General features: G+C 48.8%; 1 protein-coding gene across 7 annotated transcripts in view; it reads right to left on the reverse strand.

Moving 5' to 3' along the window:
* The window catches only part of TENM2 (teneurin transmembrane protein 2), an 897,969-nt gene that overhangs the window by 75,907 nt on the left and 800,588 nt on the right, over window positions 1-21,474 (reverse strand). The gene's annotated exons all lie outside the window — the stretch shown is intronic.

The raw sequence follows: 21,474 nt of genomic DNA on the forward strand, positions 1-21,474 counted from the left end.
ACATTTATTACATTTATTTGCCAGGAAAGCTGAACCAATAGCTTTGGCTTGAACACCCCGGAATTAAGCCATGAGTTCACCCAATTGCTTCTGGTGCTACCTTACCGCATACCTGAAGGACTTTGAATATCCTGATCATCTTGCTTAGATTTCCACCCCTCCGTCCCTTTCCTGGGCTGATTTCTATTTGCTCATCTACCATTCAACAAATGTCTGAGTGCCACCCATGTTCTGGAAACAAAACAGGGAACCAAGAACCAAGAATGATGGTGTTTGTCTTTAAGGAGCTGACAGTATAGTGGGGCAAACAGATACGACTCATCCTTTAAGACCCCAGCAAAGTGTGGCCTCCTCCCCCAGGAAGCCTTCCTGATGGTGTCCCTCGCGAGGTTAGGCATTCCTGTTCTGTGTATCCTTGAATCAGAGGTTCTCGAGAATGGTTCTGCGTCACACTCCTGTGAGAATCGAGGGCCTGCCTCAGCCTCCAGGCACAGGTCCCGGAAGCTGCATTTTAAACACAATTCTCTCATGATTCTAATGCACAATCAATTTTAGAAACAGTTGGTAATGCCAACTTTCTTGTACAAGATTTAATGATCTCTGTATGCTTGTCTTCCTGCCTGAAATCTGAGCTCTTTGAAGGCAAGAACAGTGTCTTACTCATTTCTATATTCATGCCTCATTTAGCCACAGAATTGGGCACTCAACAAGCGTTTGTTGAATGACTATATGACTGTTTCGCATTCCTCACTTGTTCATTAACACAGAGGGTGGGGATGTTTAGGACAGTGTGTGCTCCTTGGAATTCCCTATTAGAGCGGTTTAGCTGGCCTTCCCTTATTCACTTTTCTGGGGATTGATGGAACACAGTGGAGGGGCTTGGAGAATATCTTGCTTGCCCCTCCTGGATTTGATACCAAGGCATATTCAGGCCATAATTAGCATCATAGGAACACGCACGCAAAGCCTGGGCTGTGACTGACAAACATTTGTGCTGGGATGCTGAATCGGAGGCCTGGCTGTGTGCGTTACATTCACTACAGTGCAATTTCTTTGGTTTTACCCTTCTCGTTTGGGCCCCCTAACAAAATTGAAATATGTAATTCCACCAAAGTTCCACTGTAATTTAACAATTAATGTACAATTATTTTAACGCACTACCTTCTTTTTAGCAAACAAATTAGGAGGTTGCATGCTTTACTCCGCTTTCGATGACTAAAACCAGCCTCTCATTTTCCACACGGGCAAATGTGGCTCGTGCGTCTCAGAACACAAGTGAGATTTACACAATTTCCTAGAAATGCAGGCACAGGAGGGTGAGAAGGCACACAAAGCTTTACATTCAGGGACTCTGGAAGTCGAGGCTCCGAACACCTCAGCCCAATGTGCTGGCTGAACCCAAAATCTCACACCCACACCACGTTCAGCAGGGTTTTACCAGCAGCCGTGGGATGGAGCTGAGCCACTGTTTCAGACCTCCTGGCCAGTGGATCCCAGGGCCCTTGGCAGAATAAGGGAAAGAAAAGAAACCATCCTTTCACATCACCCTCCGTGGACCACCTTCCCTAGAAAGAGGGAGTCTACCGCACAATGCCTCCCTTGGATGAAGCAATGTCCCGCTGAGCTATGTTGGCAGCGCTTCATTCCGCAGCTGCACAAACGTCTCAGGTGAGAGGAAACCCACTGTTCCTAGCGCTACAGATGTCTTTAAGGCCGCCGGCCGCTTCGCATTAGAAGTTCCATCCATCTCTGGTGGCCTTTTCTTCCGGAAGCAGGGAACGTGCCCCCTCCCGCCCCCAACCATTTATACACCCACTCCGTACCACCAGCTGGAGACCCTCAGCAGCTCAGCTAATAGCTTTAGACAGTTTTCCTATTAAGCCCTGAACGTGTTCCTCCCCGAGCCCCCTCTTGTCTGCCAGTGGCTCTGGACTTGTGAGCTCTTCAGAAGTGTGGCCCCCAAGTCTCCCCACTATTCTGTTGGTTTGTATCCTGGGCTTTTTATTCAAGGGCCTGTCTGGCAGATGTCCTACAAACACATCAGCAAGAGCAAATGGCAAATGCTAAAGGGGGGGCGGAGGAGAGAGAGAGACCCCCCCCCATATAAATGATTTCCTCCTATGTATTTACATCCATCTGCTTCAGAGATGGTGAGTTTGGGGTTCTATTCGTTATTAGGCGTGAGCACACGTGACTCCTGAAATGACCTCACCATGTTGCGTGATTACAGGCTGCCGCCGCCGAACACTTTCAGACGACACCGTGAACTTTAAATTGGCACTCCAATCTCCCGGTGGCCTGTCAGTCATGAGAATCGCGTCTTTATGCCAGCAAGCCCCTCGCGTGGCGTCTGACACGGCAATCTTCAGTAAATTACCCTGTCACTGACAATCGCGCAGTTATCTTGCAAACAATCACGCGGGCAATCAGAGTGTTCTGAATTGCCAGTTCAGGGCCCGAGAGCTGCCAACGTCTCCATTCAACAGGGGCCCGAGAGTGGCACAGCCCTCTTATGACATCGGACGATTTCTTTCTTTCTTTATTCTACCGACTCATGTGCATGTCTGGTTGGCTTCCCCCATGGTGAGGGTGGTGACAGAGGCTTGCGGAGTCCTCCCAAAGGGCCTGGTTCTGACTCAGCAGTCCTGGGAAAGGGACCCAGGCTCTCCTGGCCAGCCCACAGCAGAGTCCTGGGTCTGCGTGACTCACTGACTTCACTCTGGGTGATGCGGCCATGGAGAATTATCTAGGTGCTTTCTGTGAGAACACACAGAGATCACAGCTCTGGCTGCGTGCCCCACGCAGACAGTGTACACTAATTGTAATGGCCGTTTCAGAGAAATATGGGCATGGAGACATTTTCTGGGAACAGTAGAGAGGGCATTCTTTTTATTGCTTTTGCTAAAGAAAACCAGACTCCTCCATGAGTGTTTAGGCATAGGAAGCAGAAATTAGATTCGTGCTAAACTGAACCCTCTCAGTTAGAATTACCAATGTAAAAAGCCAAAAAAAAAAAAAAAAAAAAAGAAATCTGCACAGCATCAGAGGGATTTGGCTTTGAAGCTTGTCTCTAGTCCCCTTGGGTGTGTGAGCTTAGAAAGAGGATCAACTTGCTGAACCTTGACTTCTCTACCTTTAAAACAGTTATAAACAACACAACAGCAAAAGAAAACAAACAAAAATGATAACAACAACAAACAAGTAAAAAACACACCCAAAAAACAAAGAACAACAACAACAAACAACCTGAGTTAGAATAGTGCATGTATCATCGGGTGATGTGATGGGGAATGAATGAATTTATATGTATATATAATATCAGTCTGGCACATAGTATCTGTTCATAGTAGGTAATACTATAACCAGAAACTTCCTAAAGTTTTCAACTTTCCAGTTTATAAAAACTGGACATGAAAATAAATTAATTTCCCATTATTAGAGTCATTTACTGGTATGTGCTTGGTAGGTTGGATCTTGGCCAGAATGCTGTTTCCAGGTAGTGATCAGTTAATAATGACTGACGGTAATAATCAGTGCTATAGCTTGAACTGGATTTATATCATTGATTTAAATCCTCCTGGCAACCCTATAAAGCAGAATACTGTAACCCATAAACTGCAGACTGTGGGCATCTGGGTTTGAATCCCAGATCAGCTACTACTGATCTGACCTTGGAAACCGTGCCTAAGTTTCCTCATGTACAACATGAAGAAGAAGAAGGAGATGTGATCACGTGCTGTTGGGAGGATTAAAGCGGTTATTATGTGCATAGTACAAGGAACACTGCGTGTTTTGTGAGGACTCAATAAGTGTATTACCCCCATTATCACAATACCACCCAACCTACAGAGTTGAAAACTGTGTCAAAGAAGCAGGGTAAGTTATCCAAGTGGCTAAGAAGCAGCTTTGGATAAGAGGTCGGAAAAGGCAACCAATGAGATCATCACGTTTGGTCTTTTTTATCAGGAGGAGGAGATGCTTCCTTCCAAAAAAGAGTCAGAAGACAGGACAGTGGATGCCCATCAAGTGTTTGTGTGGGTGGCCATGAGACTTGATCACTTCTGAAGGCCTGTCTACTCCTACAGCTGGGAAGAATTTGGTTGGTTGAAATGAGCATTTGAAAAGGAATCAACAGGAGAAACAGGACGCCTGGGAATTCACTTCCTGCAATGCGGGCTGCAGGGACCACACTATCTACCTGGAAACTTCAGTGGCTTACCATTGGATTTTGTTCACTTTTCCCTGCCTTTTGTTCCCTTTAGTGTGGTATGCAAGTGACTCCCTCTTCAACCTGTGTGAACTCTCCGGCTTTCTTGGGTATGAAAGGCTTCAGAGAAACATCCAAATTTACTTTTCTCAGTTTCATTTTGTTACAGGGTGGCACCAATTGATGCCAACAATTCGCTTCAGATGCCATAGATAGCTCTGTGAGGGTCTGCAACACAGGCCCAGGCTGGTCAGCAGTTCAGACTGAAAAATTGAGCCTTGCTATTTCCAGATCACGGTTTCATGAGAGGCACCACCAACCATCAAATCCACCTTCCCTACTCATTGGACCAGGAGGCCATAGAGTGGATTGGTTAAAGTGTGGGCTTTAAAGAGTACATTCTGCTTTATTTATAGCATATTCAAGGCTAGGCAAAATTAATCAAAAGTGGTAGAAAGTTAGCAATTATAGCACCTTTATGGGGAGGTATTGGATGGGAAAAAATATAGGGGAACTTTATGGGTGGTAGGAATACTCTTGATCTTTATCTTATTCACCTGACTACATAGGTGAATGTATATATAAAAGTTCATCAAGGTGTGTATTGAAGATTATGCACTTTATGTATCTGCCCATAGACTGACTTTAGGCAAGATATCAAATTCTCTGTGTTCTGTCTTCTTCATTTTCAAAGTGGTCATGATGATGGTGATGGTGGTGATGATGGTGATGGTGACGATGATGGTGATGGTGGTGATGATGGTGATGATGATGGTGATGGTGGTAATGATGATGATGGTGGTGATGATGATGGTGAGGTAGTGATGGTGACGGTGGTGGTGATGATGATGGTGATCCCTCACAGGAGCCCTGGGAGGATTAACTAAAATAATCCATGTAGAACAGTTGTGAGTACCTAGTAACCTACTAAGTGCCTCTGAATCATTTCTATGTCTTTCCTTCTTTTTGAGTCTTTTTTGGGCACCATTTAAGTTTGTTTAGCACACAGAGTGAGGTACTTGCTAAGTTCTCTTGTCCCCAAGAAAAATACAAGGAGTCTAGGTGATGCACCCAGTACATCCTAGGCCTGTGTTTGAGATCAGTTAATGATAGGAGAGTCGGACAATCAATGAAGCATTGGAGAGAAGGAAGGAGGCAACAAGTTGAAGCAAGAAGGAAGAAAACTATACTGTTTGCTCTTTGTGATGGGAATGAAGGAGGAGTGCTGGTGGCTGGAGGGCCCTCTTTGCTCTGGCCTGGCAAAGGCCAAAGGCTCCTGAATTTTAGCCAGAGACATGAAGGGGCTTTTGGGTGAAAAGAAATATGGCAACTGTGGGATTTGTTCTGCCTTGGGAGTTATTTTGTGTTAAGGTGAGCTTTTGAGAGACCATGCCTAATGTGTGTGGGGCCCATGACAGATAGTCTTTTGCCAGGCATTTCTCTTTATAAACAATTTGATTTGCCCAAATCAGCATATCAGTATCATTTTGACAGTCTGATCTCACATGATCTTGCAAAAGAAATACTCTTCCAGCCAGCAGGAGCAATCTACTAGTCAATCTGCGCTCTGAAATTGAGGTTGGGCATTGGGCCTGGGCATCTGGTCAACCCTACATACATGGGGTTGGGAGTGAGGGATGGTAGAGGGTCAGAGAATACCCTGAAAGGGGACTATGGCAAACGGGGGTCCTACACTGGGTTGGGTGCTCCTCCCAGACAGCACCACTGACCCTGGCCAGTCCCTGGCATTGGAAAAACACTTAGAAAATTTCAAGGAGGGCACTGCAAAGCTCAGGCACACTTGCCCAGGGTAATGCTGGGCTCTTGCCCAGTTAGACAAATAGCAAAAAGAATATGAGTCAGAATGGTCTGGTTTTAGAACCTGTTCTATCATTCTATCACGGTAGCTACGCAACCATGGCAAGTGACTTTCTGTGATGGCTGTTGTTTTCCCAGCTACAGAATGGACTTAACTGCACCTACTTCACCAAAGATCACAGGGATGCTAAAGACGGTGCACGTGACATGAGGTGATGAAGGTACCGCACTGATACAGAGGAAAAGCACAATAAATGGAGGCTACTCTTAATGATACTTCCTGCTCGCCACCAGGGAAGGGCACTGTTCCATTTGCATTTTACCCAATGCTTCCTGACAAGTTGGAAGTGAGGGATAATTGAAAGTATTCTGGCTTGATGTAACTAAGAAGTGAAAGAAATGGGCAAGGCTGACTTGATTTAACTTGGCAACATGAGATTAGTTCTTCATTGCCTCTGTTAGGTCTTCCGCATTGCCAACCTTTTAAAGCAATAGATTGGCTGACAGAGTGCTCATTTGGAAGGTTTCACCTGCCATTAATACTCAGGCTGCCTGATGGACCGTTGTTCCGCAGGCGTCCCCCCACCTCTGCCCACGGAGTAACTGCCATTCTTAAATATTGCAAGAAGTAAAATTGTATTTGTGCTCCCTCTGGATGGCCTGTTGGAAGTGTTCCTCTTGCTTTTTGCCAACTCTTTTTGTCAGTCTCTGAATCCAAGGCCAGAGTTCCTTGCCCCAAAGCATCTTCTGGCTTTTCTGATGACTTAGGAGTGGAAGATCAATCATGTCCCCCCAAGAGATCTGGCAAAGTGGAGGCCCCGCTGAGAGGTGCTTTGCTGGACTTCCTACTTTTCAGGATGGATGTGGGAAAGAAAGGAAAGGCTGCTTAGGCACACCCAGGCACTGTCACCCATGGCAGGGGTATGATCCAGGTGAGACCTCTAATATGACTCTGGCTTTATCGTGAAGCTACTGGGGCATCTGGTCGACCCCACATACATGCATGGGGTTAGGGGGATGGAATGGTAGAAATTTGGTGACAATGAGCTCACAGAGTGTGTCCAGTTTTGTTTTTGAATGTTTTTCCCCCCCCGCCAAAATGCCAAGTAAGTGAACAACAAAACAAAACAAAAACAAACACCGTCAACAAAAACCTTTTAAACCAACGCTTTTCAAATTCTAACCAGCAACTGAACACTGGGGAACTTATTAAAATTTATAGATTGTAATTCTGTGGTCAGAGCCTGTGTTTCTCACAAGCTCCCAGGTGATGCCGACACTGCTGTTCTGAGCACCGTATTTCTAGAAGCCAGGCATTAACCTGCTGCTGGTCAAGGTGTGCTTCCTGACATAGGGGTGTTAAAATGCTGATTCCTGCTGTCACCCTGCCTACTGAATTCCTCAGAGTGGAAACTGGGAATCTGCATTTTCAAGAAGATGCCATGACGATTCTTTTGCTCACTAAAGCTCAAGACCTTCTGCTCTGAATTCTTTAAAACACCCTTCAAATATCCAGAGTGGTATCACTGCCCTGAGGGCGACAGCGGCTCCCCAAACGATGTCTCTAACAGGGTTTCTCTGAAAGCTAGGAGGACCTGTGGTCAAATACAATTTGTAAGACGTTGGTGAGACCAAGCTAAGCTGGTTTCCTTACAGCTGGCCTTCTCAGAGCCTTGATATGTGCGTATGCATTATGAATCTAATGTCGGGATGCAGCACTTCCTGATCACGGACCCCTTTTGGCTCAGAGCATCCATAGTCCAGTGCCATACGGGTTGGGAAGTACTTCATGAGAACATAGGGCTCTAGATTTGGGGACTCTATCTCTGAAAGGACCAGCTAAACCTTTATCTTCTCTATAATCACAAGTAGCAGCCCCGGGCTTGAGTGACCTTTCCATAAAATGCTGGCTTGTGGGTGACCGGGCCCAGCATAAACCACACCACTAGCACCTCAGCTCCGAGACCTTGTCCGTGGGCTCCCAGTGCTTCCCGAAGCCAGTGCCCTTCAGCAGAGGGACCCTGTTTGAGGGGACAGCATCCTGGGGGTCAGTGGGACGATGAAGCATCAGTGGCAGCCACGTCTAATGAGAGCTAACGGTTGGCACTTGTGAAAGCTTCCTAGGTGCCAGGCACCATGCTGAGCGCTTCACATGCGTCTCCTCATTAAATCCCCGGCAGAATCCCGGCATCATTAGCACCTTCGGTTACAGATGAGAAACAGGATGTGTAGCGAGAGATGAAACAACTCGCCTAAGACCACACGACTTCTCCATGGTGGGCTGGGTCTTGCTCCTTGAAGCCAAATCCCACATGAAGCTGCGTGGAAGGTCTGTGGCTGTTAAACACCCCGCATGGCCAACACACAGCAGCCATCGGGCCCGACACCACGACATGCTGCGTGCCTGAGCCAAGCTCTTCTATCTAAGGCAGGGCTATGCCAACCAGGAGAGGAATGACTTAAACACATGTCCAAGGGCAATTTCTTCTTTGGGAAATTGGGATGCAGGATGTTTTAGCCGGCCCTCTGCCCCAGCTCCTAACTTCACCCGGCTTACACTTCTGACTCCGGTGGGTCCCTCCAGGGCTGCCCCCGTCCCCCGCCAGCAGCCTACACCTGTGTCCTTACCCAGCCATCACCCAGCAGTGCGCACAAGAACCCTTTGAGGTGGGTCCCCTGGTTTCCATTTTGCAGATGAAGAAATGGAGGCTCAGAGAGGTTAAGGGCCTCCCTGCAATCACACAGCCAGTAAATGATGGAGGAGCGGTTCCTCCCTAGGCTGTCTACCTCTGAAGCCTATACTCTGAACCCTCAGTTCCAATCACAGTCATAGAAAGGTACCTTGTCAGTGTTGGAGGACACTGAGGGAGAAGTGCTGAGACTCAGAAAACAGCCTTGTTTTCAGGTTGTTGTTCTCTTTCTCTGTGTGTCTCATCTTCTTCATCCCCCTTACACCGCCCCCCCCCCCCCCCCGCCCCTCTCGCCCATCTTTCCTCAGCACAGACAGAGCCTCCAGGAATAAATGATCTCACTTGATCTGGTTGCCACTGTGGGCATTCCCTGACAGGCCTCTCTGACTCAGCCTCACCCTCGTTAGCCCAGGGCCATGAGCTTTGTACCTGGGGGATTTCTGTTGTGGCTACTGCTGTCTCCCCCTTTTCTGTTACAAAACCCAGTGACAACAGAGAGCAGGGGCCTCTGATCTCAGCCACCGATTTCCCCAAACACTCGCCCTCCGCTTGCAGTGTCTGGCCTCTCTCAGCCCTGGTCCCCCCCCCTCCCCCCCAACCCCCATCAACCTCCATCTCGAAGAGCCGGTTGACAGGTCAGACAGAAGCAGGCCGTGGCCAGTGAAGTCTGGCCCGGCAGGCGGTGGCAGCCTGGTGGGGTGCCAGACAGTGACCTGCTGGGCCCCTCAAAACGGAAAGGGACTGTCACCACCTCGGAGCAACAAGCCAGAACAGGTATGTCCTGCCTGAGGAGAGACCCTGTCTCCTGGGGAAGAGGGGGCTGGCCCCAGAGCTGAGAGAATTAGCAGGGGACAGGCAGGCTGTCTCTCCTTCTGCTTCATAAAAAAAATACCAGTCTGCCATCTGGGAGAAGAGATCAGACTCAGTGATCGTACCAGCCTCTGGCTGGATTAGGGAAATGAGAAGTGCTAATTCCTAAACGTGGCCATTGCCACGCTGCAGTCATGGTGCTGAGCACTCCCTGCAGATTTGCTCATTTAATCTTCTCATGTGGGTGGCAGGAGCCAGGATTGTACTGCCAGTGATGATCCCAGGATCTGGAGGTCTGCAACACAGTAGCTGTGTGGCCTTGGGCTAGTTACTGTGCCTCTCTGAGCCTCAGTTCCCTCATCAGTAAAATGGAAATAATCATATCAGCTTCACAGGGTTGTTACTAAAGATTGAATAAACCTATGCAGAAGCATCTAGCCCAGGGGTGGGCAAACTTTTTGACTCGAGGGTCACAATGGGTTCTTAAACTGGACCGGAGGGCCGGAACAAAAGCATGGATGGAATGTTTGTGTGAACTAATATAAATTCAAAGTAAACATCATTACATAAAAGGGTACAGTCTTTTTTTTTTTTTTTTTTTAGTTTTATTCATTTCAAACGGGCCGGATCCGGCCCGCGGGCTGTAATTTGCCCACGGCTGATCTAGCCTATGTAACCATCTGTTGACTGGCTTTAGAGATGGAGAAACCAAGTCCTAGAGAGGCCAAGTGACTCAACAAGGTTGGGCAGCTGCTAGTGAGTGCTGGGGACCAGCCTTGGGCTTGCTGATCTCCCACACTGCTCTATGCCATGCCCAGCAAGCCACAGTTTGGGAGGTCTGGGGTCATGAGGAGCAGTGATTCTCAGTCGGCCCTGCCTTTCCTCTTGTCTTTGAGGATGATCCTGGTGCTTGTGGCCTACGCCATCGGCCCATAGGAAGTGGACAGACATGGTGAGCAAAGCTGACAATGAGGATGTGGTCATGTCTTACTGAAAAGAAATAATGTAGCTAAGATTTGGATTTTCTTTGCATTAATCAAATAATGTCAATGGTATATAGTGACTTGGATATCATTGTCTGTATGGGTGTGTGTTTTTATTTTTAAATTTTAAAATGAAATTTATTCATCCTAAAATAATCTATTGAATAAAAGACAACTGTTCCCTATTCCAGATACTTCTCATTAAAGCTTTCATCCATTCAATTCATCTAATAATGAGTTGACCAAGACAGAGAGGGAGCCTGCAGCTTTAGAGAGAAAATAGACAATTAAATAATCTATAATAATAAAAGCATAATACTCTAATTAGACCAGATGTCCTTCTGGACGACCTTCCAGATGAAGCCAGAGGGAAGCTGTTGCTGGCAGCCAGGGGAAGGAAGGCTTACTCTTGCACTAATTTCGTGCATCAGGCCTCTAGGAAATGTATAAAAGGCTTTGACAGAGTGATAGTGTTTTGAAAGAAAGTAAACCAGGACAAAGGTTTGGAGAGGGATGGAGGAGAGAGGGAATTTGCTGTTCTAGATGGTGGTGTGGCAGGGAGGGATGGCCTTTCTGAAGAGGTGATGTTTGGGTAGAAACCTAAACGAAACAAGAAAACAAGCCATAGGAATATCTAGGGGAAGAGCATTCTGGGCAGAGGTAACAGAGGTACAAACACCCAGGGGGGTGGGGTGTATTGTGTGAGTTACAGGAACAATAACATGGTGCATGTTGGGCAATGGGAGGGAGAGGGATAGAGGGAAGAAAGGAGATCAGAGTGGAAGCAGGAACCCTCTCATGCACAGCAAAGGTGGCCACTGTTGCAGCCTGGGTGCCATCCTGTGGGAGTTGAGGTGCCCTGGGAAGGTGTGAACAGGGGTGGGACATGGTCTGACTTTTAGGAGGATTCTTCTGACGGCTCTGTGTGAAATAGGAGCTGGAGGGCCCAGCGAGATTGGTGGCACACTCTGGGTGGAGATGGAAAGACATTAAGGAACCGTGGCCTTAAGGGTTAGGAACAGAGGGAGGAGGGGCCAGACAGGGAGCATCCACAGATCTTCCCAGAAAAATGCACAGTCAAGGGCAGCATGTGGAAGACCCCAGGGATGGTCACTCAGGTGGTAGTCGGAAAGGGGTGGCATTGGAGTGGTGTATCGGAGAGCCAGGACTCAGGGGGCTGGGTCCTGGGGGGCTGGAATATTCTCCTTGGATCTGCTTCCCTGTGTTGGGTGCTCTATGAGTGAGTCCCCTTTCCCGTCCTGACTCTCTGAACTTCCCTTTGGACTCCCTGGCAAACCTGATATGCAACTACGTTCAGAAAATGGATCTGGGAGGAGAATGGGCAGGACATTTACAATGAGGAGGACTGAGCTTCCAAACTAGGGCATTGCTGCTGACCGTGGACAAGCCACTGGCTGGCTCCTCCGTTTCTTTGTGGTTTAAATGGAATCCTCTGCTGCTAAAGGTCAGCAATTAATGCAGAGATTTCTGTAGCCCATGCCGACCAGACAGGACCGGTCAGTGAGCCACCCATGCCAGGGCTGGTGGGTGTGGGATGGAGGGCGATAGGTTAGAACAGAGACCAAAAGATGGATTTCTCATTTTGGAATGTCCTGATGAGATGATGTTAATCTGAGATGATGAGCTGCTGATTGGGGGCAATGCGTGTTTGTAGAGTTTCTGAATCGCATTATAGAGGGAGATACTCATGCTTAGAGCTGCCACTGAAATCAAGTGGCATTAGGGCACCTGCTATGAATGTTCTAATCCAACCTCACAACAGGCCTATGAGGCTGGTGCTGCTGTTCTGTTTACAGATGAGGGACAGAGGCCTGGGCATGTTAGGTTCTTTGTAAGAACCGGAGCCAGAATTTACACAAGTAGGCCCAACCCCAGTGCCCGAGGAGCCCAGCGGTAAGGGCATAGCAGCGGCTGCTGGCCAAGGCGACCATTGTCCTGAGTGGAAACAGGAGAAGCAGTGATGCCACTGAGGACAAGAGCCCAGCCCCAGCTGCCACCCCCTTCTCCCAGCCTACAACTTCTTTGTTCCTGAAGCTCTTGAAAGAGGAGGGTGGACCCTGGAGGTTGGAGCCCTGAGCCCCCTCCACAGCCACATCTCTGTAGCTGAGACTTCAGTGAGCCCGGTGATGTCCCCAGGGTCCGCACGCCAATCTAGCTGCCGCCGCCTCAGGGCATGGAGCTTCTGGCCTGTCTGTCCCCAGCAGGCGGCCTAGAGCTGCCACGCTTGGAGCAATCACTGCCGGCACTTGCACCGCGCGAGTCAGTGGTTCTCCAGTGTGGGCATCCTCGGGGCACTTGTTAGAAATGCCGGGAGCAGGCCCAGCACTCTGTGATTCTCACTTAGGGGAACCACCGTGTTTTGCATCACCTCCACCTCACAGCATCCTACTATTAGCCCCATTTACAGAGGGTGAAACTGAGGCTCGGAGAGAGCGAGGCCTGCTAATTGGTAGAGGAGCTGGGACATGAACCCGACTCCAAAGCCTCTTTCCCGCACTGCTGAGCGGTCTCCTCTGCCCACGGGGAGAGAATGCGCTCGTGCCATGGAGGAGACACAAAGAAAGGCCACTCTTTCTCCCTGCTGCGCGCATGTGTGTTTAGGAACAACTCAAGCAGAGATGCCAGCCGTCTGGCTGAGGGAGGAGGGGTGGTTGCCATGTTAGAGCCCAGGAAGCTAACGGAGGAAGGCAAAGCACATCCTTGGAGTACACTGCACCCTGCCCAGCATGGCGCACCAGTCCTGTCTGCCCAGACCCGCCTCCCCTGCCGCACCCCCCTGCACATTCCACACGCCCTAGCGGTCCCCACTTCTCAGAGGTCCCCAAACACCCACTGCTGTCTGGCCTCTGTGCCTTTGCCCTTTTCTTTGTCCACAGAACCCTGCCCTCTGTCCTCATCTAACTCCTCTGTAGCTTTCAAAACTGCAGCCTGACCTGCAGGGAGCCTGGATGCCCCTGGCCTGGCCTGCCCTAGCCCCTTGGCCTTACTTCTTCCATGGGTTCTACAAACATGGCTGGTTTTACCACCAACAGTCTGCGGGTTCTTTGCGGGCCCTGTAGAGTAGAGGCCTGGCATGTACTTGCCGAATGAATAAATGATTTCGGAGTGTGGCTGGCTTGGGGTGAGGAGAGTAAGGCTCACCTAGGGTGCCACCTTAAAGAAGGCGTCACTCTCAGGGGAACAGGCATCCCAACTCATCCTTATCTAGGTGCTGGTTTGGAGACAGACCTTAGATCAAAGCAGTGATGCCAGGGAGGTGACTGGTCCCTTTGTGGGCAGCGTGGCATGGAGAAAAGTGGACTGAATTTAGAACCAGGAAGCCAGGCCTCCAGCCCAGACCTGTCCTGTTCTGTTATTGGAAGAAGTCTCTTTCCCTTTCGGGCATGGTAGCTGTTGGGGACTCTATCTTTTGGCCTTTCTGCATCTGACATCCTGGACCTCGTGACCCCATCAGTGGAAGAGGTAGTGTGCCTGAGTGTGCTGGTCACTGGGCTCCAGAAAATGGGCTGGGCAGACTGATACCAGCATAGCTCCAGGGTTGGAAAAGGGAGGGGATTCCCTTGGAAAGGTTCAGCCTTGGTTGTGAGTGGGGAGAGAGGCAAGCACGGGCACAGAGCTTTGGAAGATACCTTGTGGTTTTCTTGGATTCACATTTGACCACACAGTGCTGGCCCCGCTCCAATCCCCCAGAACTCTTGGCTGAGAAGATGGGAAGTCAAAGACACAAGCACGGGCCACGGGCAGCCGCTCTTGCTGTGCCGTGGAGAATGCCTGGTGATTTCAAGTGCGACTGCTCCTGCCAGCCCCGGGCATTCCGGTGTGTAAGCACTTTGCGGCAAAAACACATTCCCCAAAACCGGGGGAAAAGCTCAGGCCAATGCTGCTTTTCAGAATGCCGCAGACTTCGCGTTTCTGAGGGACCCAAGGGTGCTGAGCACTCTGGTCTGCCTTGCCTGATTCCGGGCTCGACACTCAGGGGCTGGGAAGGGCCTACCAGCAGGCACTGGACCTGGGTTCTGAGTCCGGGTGTGGCCGTGTTTTAGTGGAGGGACCTGGATAAACCTCTGCACCGTGGTTTCTGCTTCTATGTAAAGGATCTAAGAAGGCTCTTAGGGTTCTTGTGAGCTCTTGTCCTGATTTATTTGAGCAATGTGGGTGGAGTCGCAGCCCAGGCCTGGCCCCTTGAAGGTGCCCCATGCATCATGACCTCATGTCCTTTGACATGAAGTCAGAGGACACTCCCTGTTCTGGGACCATTCGGACCCTCACGTTTGTTCTTGGGTGATGTTAATGTCTACTCCAGTTTTCTCGACCTTGGCCTGGTTGACCTTTGGGCCGGGTCATTCTTTGTTATGGGGGCTGCCCCCTGCATATCAAATATTTAGCAGCCTCTTGGGCCTCCACCTGCTAGCTTCCAGTAGTACCTTCTCCTGACCTCCCTTTAGTGACTCATAAAATATTTCCAGTCATTGCCAATGTCCCCTAGAGCAGTGGTCGCCAACCTTTTGGACCTTATGGACCACCAGTTGGAGACTGCTGTCCTAGAGAGCAAACCTGCCCAGAATTTCAGGGCTGGTCACAGAAACTAAGAGAGTACTTGCTACAACCTAGGCAGTTTCTCCAGCCAAGGCAAAGCGCCTTAATGATATAAATGTTACCTCTTGGCCACCAGCTAAGCCTGTGTGTTGATTCTTTAATTCCCTAAAATAAGTCCATAGTGATTTAAATTATTAACATTTTTTAATAGATTGTGCATTTGAATCATAATTGTATGATGAATATTTGATTTGTTATCTAATTAGGGGATAATATAATCCCTTAAGAGACACTGAATAACCATTTAAACTACTAAAGACTTGATTAGAAAAAAACTGAAGGTGCCACATTAGGTAAACTCATAAACTTTAAACACTTTTTAGTTTTTTATGAACAAATTTCATGGCCAACTACATTTACTGGGAAGCGATTTTCAATGGGAAAGTCTTATCATCTAGGGGACTCTCTCTGAGGCCTCTGGGCAACACCACCGATGTGGAACTGGTTTGACCCTTCTTCGGAAACAGGCCCCGAATTTTCTTTGCTTTAGGAGAAATGAGAAGTTGGCTTTCATGTGGACACGCAGTCCATCCTAGTGGTTAGCTAAAAGGCCCACTTTGCATGTTACCTTCTTAACCCTCTGATTCCTTATCTGTGAGATGGAAAACCTAAGATGAAATAGACTCCCAGACTGACGTCTAGTGTGAAGACACAGACAACATACGAGACAGACAGAGGGACTGAGTTAGGAGTGTGACGTTGCTGAGACCGGGGAGAGGCAGAGGGAGACTTCAGAGGTGAAGACAGCCTCTTCGGGGAGCCTATGTTTGAGCTGAGAACTGGGAGTGACCAGAGGGAGCCAGTCACACAGAATGCCAAGGTCAGAGCATTTCTGATGGTAGCATAAGCTTAGCACCTGCAGGAGGGAGATGCGGGCCAGAGCGAGTGAGCAGAGCTGGGGTGGGGGTGGGGGTCGTGAGAGAGAAGGCAGAGGATGCTCATCACAGGCCCTCTAGGCCAAGGGGAAACATTTGATCTTGACTCTAACTACATGAGAAATGATTTGAGGGCATGATCTGATTTACAACTTAAATCCCTCCCTCTGGCTGCCATGGGGAGGAAGAGAGGTGAGGGTGGAGTTGCTGTAGAGAGACCCATGGCTGCCTGTTCCCAGTACCCAGGTCGGTACTAAGCCCAGCCCAGTGCTCGGTCCATGCCAGCCCTCAGAAATCTTACTGGTGATAGTTTTTATATTCAAAAACATGGATTCTATCATTTTTGGCTAACCTCAATAGAATAAAAGAAAACTGAACTCCAGTCTTTAGTTTCCTAAACAGAAGGCTCTCTACTCAAATATGCCCAGAAAGTCGAAGATCTACTTTCAATGGAAAGATCCTGAACACTTTCAGCGCCCTGTTACCATGTGGCCCACTAGGATTTCAGGTGGGGCTCGTTCTGCTGCCTCCCAAAGAAGAGAGACCAGCGCCTGGCCAGCTGGCAGTGGCCTCAGGGCCAAGTTCTCTTCTGAAGCATTAGATATATTGCTTTCCTCTCGGGGAGCTAAAATCGGGGACTCTGTTTATGGCTCCAGCTACATTTGCCACAGGTCTTTGGACTGCAAGGGGAATCCTCAATCCAACCCAATTAATAGAGCACTGCTGCACTTTTAAGCTGTCCCCCTCCCAACCAATCCATCAACATGATTTGCACACATTAATCAAGGCATTTACAATGGGTCCACCAAGCTTTATCTCTCACTGGACGAAGAAACGAGACTATTTGGACTTGAGAACCATAACTCTTCCGGAGTCCCTGAAGTCCCGAGCTTGGCTCTGCTCAATGCACCGACAAGGTGAGTTATTAATTAACAATTGAGATAAATGCTGGAATAGCATCCCTGAATCATGTCAAACCAATTTGGATGGTTATGGGATGGGGAGGGGAGGGAGGAGGCAGTGGGCAAGGGGAGGGTTTTGTCTGTTCCAAGTGCTTTGGACAGACGCCAGTGTTATTCCTCCTCATTTAGACCTGGCTGGAGTGCGCGGAGCGCAGGCCAGCATCCTCATCTCTTCACCCAAGGCAGCTTCCTTGGGAGAACAAGGAATCAGGCCTCGCAGATGGAGGTGGGCTGGGAAACGCTGTTCTGAGTCCTTAGTTCAGGGAGAGAAATGTGAAAGCTGTTGGTGGGCAGAGGGTCCTCACCATGGATTACTGTTCACACAGGTCTGAGGTTTAGAGGGCCCTCTAGGGAGGCAGGCTGAAGACGCTGGGCTCACCACTGTGATGGGCCTTGTCTCCTGTCCTGCGGCTGACACCCCACTCCACGACACTCGATTCCCTACACTCCTACTGCACTAAGATGCTTCACGCCCATCACGCCTCACACACAGGATTCAAATAATAATAATAACATGTTTATACATCTTATCTTTTTAGAGGGATGTGAGCTCTTTGTGGACACGTGTCGTATTTGTCTTAGTATTTCCAAAGTCTAACATTTAGTAAACATTCAACAAATGTTTGCTAAACCATGAATGGCTAATGATGGATGGATGAATGGATGGATTCACACTTAATGACACTTTTTAAATTCAGAAACAAACATCAGTCACCTCTCCAACTAGGAATCCAGAGCACTTTTAAAGTATACTAAAGTTATTCACTCAGGAAGTAAACATGAAAATATGTTCACAGTTTTTTCAATTGCTCATTTCTTCTTGAAATAAAATTCCCCTTTTCTCACATCACTCCTGTGTCCTGGGAATTCTAGGGGTAGGTGTTTGGGGTGTAGGTACTGTGATATTGGGCTGGGTCAGCAAACTATGGGGAAACCATTGTTTAAACAAGTTTTTTTCAAAACACAAGCTGCAGACCACGTACCTAGGAATTCTCTGGGTGCCTGGTCAAAATGCGGATTCCTGGATCCCATATGTGACTTAATTAATAGGAACCTGAAAGGCAAAGGCCTGGAAATCTAAATTTTAAATCAGCTCTCCAGCGTGGTTATGCAACACCAAAGTGTGACGAGCCCTAGTTAGAACCTCAGGGGTTATGTGCTGTGGGAACACTGTTGGTTGAGCTCCATCTATGTGGATTTAGCATTTGTTCTACAAAATAACATTAATACGAATGAGGTGAAAGCTAGCACAGCCAACATGTGAGGGTACCCTCTGAGCCAGGCACTTGTAAAATGTATTGCATGCATTTTCTCGCGGAGACGTCACACCTGCCCACGAATGGAGGAGGCACCGTGAAGCCCATTTTATAGACAGGAAAACTGAGGCTTTGAGGAGTATCATGACTTACAAAAGTAGGACATAAAGACTGCCTCCTGACCCCAGGCTCTTAACCCTATGATGTTAGTGTCACTGAATCTGAAACCAAGGAAGTGACAGGAGAAGGAAGAAGAGGTCTAACTTCAGGGCTGTCTTGAAGCAGAACAGAGGGGAACAACGACAGCCCCGAGTGTAGGAAGGAGGTATCTGATGCAAAGGTGACCTGTGGACAGGCTCAGCTTAGGAAGGGCTTTCTCCTCCCCGCTCCACCCCCAAGCCTCTGCCCCACGCTGGCTTAAAGTGATAGGAGTTGGGCTTTGCATAGACAGAGGGCTGGGGCTCCTGACACTGAGTTCGGGGTGATAAAGGGTGTAGCGAAGGAGTAAGGACTGTCACTCCAGGCAAGATAGTCTAACAACACCTCCGCACCTCCCGGCTCCCACTTTTAGAGGACATCCACACCCTCTCTCCTACCCCTGGCGGTGAGGAACCGAAGCTCACACCTCCGTCGTGGCGGTGATAATTAAATATTATTCGCCTGTCACTTGCTGCACATGTTGTGTGCTTGCTCAGACTTTAACGAGCTGGTGTTTGTCTTTTGTAAGCAAAAATATTTCTCGGAGTCTCTTCTTTTTCCAATTGGGGTGAGCAGTGCACGTGGAGACGTCTCACTGTTAAAAAGGCGGTCTGCTCGCCGGCGTGTCTGAACCGTTTCTACTTCTTTCTTCGGGGCCACGGCAGGTAAAGCTTGGCCCTTCCGGGGAGCAGCCAGGGCTCCCTGAGGTTAAGTCAGCCGTCGCATGGCTGGGGCGTTGCGAGATGTTAAAAGTGACGGGAGTCAGGAGGTAGGGAAGCGGCATGCATTGCTTTTGTGGGCTATTCCAAGGCAACAGGGTTTCTCCTCTGAGCACCTCAGGCTACTGAAAAGATTTGAATGTTTTCTCACGTCGTCCAAGGAAGGCACTTCGCTAGTACCATTCTAGATGCATGGGGAGAAGTTCGTTCATGGCGTATAATGGACGTCTTAGGACAGTGGTTCTCACAAAGAACCTGCGTGGGCATCCCCAGGAAATTTACTAGGAATTCAAATTCTGGCCTCCCACCCCAGGCCAAGAGAGTGAGAAACCCTGGGGGTGGGGGCTCGCCAATCTGTGTCCACACAGCCCTGTGGGTGGTTTTGCTGTAAGTTCGAGTTTCTTCACTCTCTCACGGAGGAACGCAGGTGAAAAAGGCTGTTCAGGGCTTCAATCTCCATATTCGTATTTGTATCGCTATCTAGCACATTAAACTGAGATATATATATATTTTTTAAAACGAAAAGCGCTCTTAGATGGGAAAATGATTGGTCTTTCCCAACTCACTTTGGAAGAGCGCTCTGCTATTTCCCCCTTCATGAGGTGTGTAGGAAATGTGTTCCTTGCAGCTGCTGGGAGGAAGGGGGTGCGGCATTCGCAGGGTGCCTGCTCTGACCCACCAGCACGTTTAAAAACCCGCGGAGAGCCCCTTCTGAGAAGTCCCCAAGCAGGACAGAGCCTGGGGCAGAACTCCTACCCCCACCCGAAAACAAACACAAACAAGGGACTTAATTAGCGTGCTGCAGGATTGGATCTGGAGTAGATGAGGAGTAACTTTAATATTTACCAATAAACAGCGAAGTGCTTAGCACACCTCCCCGGGAAGTAATTAGCCATAAAAAGGATACTCTGCACAGAGGACTCTCCTCCCAAAAAAGAACTCAGTTAATTGTGAATTGCTTCTGCCAGGTGAGAGAGAATCGGTGCCTGCATCTCACCTGACACAAGCAACTCTGAATTAGCTGGGAGTTTCTTTTTATAAACACTGTGCAGAGCCTGTTTTGTTTTTTTTTTGTGGTTAATGACTTCCTTGGGAGGCTCCCACAACAAGGCCGTCATTGTCTTTAGCATAATCACCGCCTCATTGGCTTTGGTGGCCTGCCGCTCTGCCTCTGCCCACCGCCTGGGAGGGACCCTGACCTGTGCCCACTGGGGAGTCTGGAAGCGCCTACCATGCCTCCAACAGCTCTACGCTTGGGGATTTTGGTTTTCTCCTGGTGGGAGCCTGGATCAGGGGTAGGGCTGGCCGGGAGGGATGGGGCTGAGCAAGGCTTCCTCGGGAGGCTGAATCCCCGCCGTCATGTGCGGATGCTAGCTTCTAGCTCAGAGCAGCTTCTTTCTGGAAGAGGAAGGAGCTGGTCTGTTAGCAACCGCTAGGCTCCGTGAAATCGCCAGGGACCGGGAGCAAAATCAGGGAACCCTACAAGAGAAGCAGTGCGATGTGGACTCTCACCCTTGAAAAAACACACATGCATTGTGTAGTTATGTCTCACCTCACTCAGAAATGAATGTAAGTGCCTTCTGTTTTGGCTCTGTTTCAGGAAGGGAAATGAATGAATGGGGCTCTGTGAGCTGCGCCAGGCCGATAAGCCCTTTTCTGATCGGTGCACTCCTACTGTGTAGGTACGTTTGTTTATGTACAAGTTACATACGTGTGCAACTGCAATAACAGATTGTGGAGACGCACAGTGTCTAGTAAGAGGGTGAGGACTATAAAGATGGAGTGACTCACACTCTCAGCCATTCCCCTGAGGGACAGTGCCTCACTCTGGACACCCCTGGAGCTGACCCCCTGGGCAGGGGCTGACACCCCAGAGCGCAGTGATCTGCACAGAGCAGGACATACACACCTTTGTTAAATCCAATAATTGACACATGGGTCCTCTGACACCTGAAACAATTTTGGTGGATCCCACACCTGTACTTATGTTCACGGAACATGGCATGCTATTCTCAGGAATTCAGGTGGCCCATATTCTACCACAACCCCATTTGCTCCCAGAATCTTAGCACTCACTCCATCAGGGAATTACAGGAAAATTCAGCTCAGAGGTTAAAACAGGGGTCGGCGAACTTTTCCAGTAAAATAACACCCGAGAGAAAAATAGCTCAGGTTTTGTCAGCCATGTGGTCAGTGCTGACCTCTGGGGTGAAAGTAGCTATGGCTGAGACATAACTGGATAGGCATGGCTATGTTCCAATAAAACTTTACATATGGACACTGAGATGTAATTTCCGCATCGTCTTCACTTGTCATGAAATTTTATTCTTTAGATTCCC

This window comes from Myotis myotis, unplaced genomic scaffold, assembly GCF_014108235.1.
Source record: "Myotis myotis isolate mMyoMyo1 unplaced genomic scaffold, mMyoMyo1.p scaffold_m19_p_6, whole genome shotgun sequence".
NCBI lineage: Eukaryota > Metazoa > Chordata > Mammalia > Chiroptera > Vespertilionidae > Myotis > Myotis myotis.